The following is a 1743-nucleotide window of genomic DNA, read 5'->3' on the forward strand; positions in this document are numbered from 1 at the left end:
CACTGCAAGTGACCAATCACCTTCTTGTGACACCATAATTTTGCGACTTCGAAAAATACCCGCCTTAAAAAAACGTACTTGTGAGAAACCGCCTCTGTCTGCCGATCCAGCAATTTGAATTCCATTCAGGATACTTTTCTTTAATAAAAAGTAAGCATTATACATATTTTCCTTGCAATATTAAATTTATCGCTTGGCTTGTAGTGATGGGATTTCCGGCTCTTTTTAGAGAACCGGCTCTTTCGGTTCGGCTCACTGAAAAGAGCCGGCTATTTCGGCTCTGAACCGGCTCTTCAGGTTGTTTTGTTGCTTTAATTAATTTATTATTACCTCCCTTTGTTGAAGCCTAAAGCTGAATAGCTGCCTTAACTTTCTGCCAAGAAACAGATGAAAAGAAATTGTTTGGTCCAATTGAAATTTAAAGAGTATATGAGACAAAATTTTTAGGAGTAATTATTGATGATAAACTCTGTTGGAAGTCCCACATAAAACATGTGAAATGGAAATTGTCCAAGTCTATTTCTATTCTTTATCAAACAAGAGATTCTTTGAATAAGAACTGCCTATATTTATTGTATACTTCCCTTTGTTTGCCTTAAATTACCTATTGTGTGGAAATTTGGGGGAACACATACAAAACATATTTGGATTCAATATTTAAATTGCAAAAAAGAGCTATTAGAATAATAAATAAAGTTGGATATAGGGAGTCCACCAACCAGTTTTTTGTAGGATCATCTATTAGTGATGTGTCGGTTGCGAACGAAATGGCTCTTAGAGCCGGATACTTATCGCAAGCCGCTTCTTTTTGTTTTCATATTTTAATTTATATTTAATTGTGTTGTGGTTTGCAGTGTTTTGTGTTGTTTCACTTTAAATGTGTTTAAAAGGAAAAAGCTGAAAATTTAAATAGTTAAAAGTTGAAATGTAAATAGTTGGTTTTTGTATTGTATGATTTATTTATTACATTTCATGTGGAGTGAATAAATAAAAGTATATTTACGGTGACCCCTAGAGACAAAACACGTACAAACTTCAAAACACGTACAAACCCTGAAGCACATAAAAACTCCAAAACACAACAGAAGTGCTCCAGAATGCTAGGCCCAGTGTTGAGCTTTTGTTACCTAGAGGCTACACAAGCCAGCAAGTACCAACGACCGGATTTGGTGTGTGGTAGTAGCAGGTAAATGAACATTTTTTTAAAAATTATTCTAATATATATAAGTGCTTGTGTAGAAATACACAAACAATACACATATGCTTTCAATTGTGTCATTTAAGTGATCTAGGTAGCTTTGTTTTGAAGTTCAGTTAATGCTAGAAATGTGCTTTTTGGAGTTTGTATGCGTTTTGTCTCTAGGGGCCACCGTATATATTTATGTATAAACATATATAAATAAAACCACATTTTTTTTACATTGGTAATTCCTTTTGTGCATAATTTCATATTATTGTTTTCTTGGCTAAGGATTTGATTATTCCTATGGGGGTAAGGGATAGGATAATTATAAGCCACAAGGCTTCAGCCTATTCCTTTTTCGGTTACTGTTTGATTGAGTACTTTTATGTAAAATTATAATCTGTTGTTGTTCTTGGTGTTGTTGACCGAAAATACATTTCATTTCATTTCAAATAATTTAAAAAAAATGTCCGTTTACCTTTTACTACCACACACCAAATCCGGTTGTTGGTACTTCCTGGCTTGTGTAGCCACTAGGTAACAAAAGCTCAACACTGCGC

Source organism: Pundamilia nyererei, unplaced genomic scaffold (assembly GCF_000239375.1).
Source record: "Pundamilia nyererei isolate P.nyererei 1_Seehausen unplaced genomic scaffold, PunNye1.0 scaffold00097, whole genome shotgun sequence".
In the NCBI taxonomy this organism is placed as follows: domain Eukaryota; kingdom Metazoa; phylum Chordata; class Actinopteri; order Cichliformes; family Cichlidae; genus Pundamilia; species Pundamilia nyererei.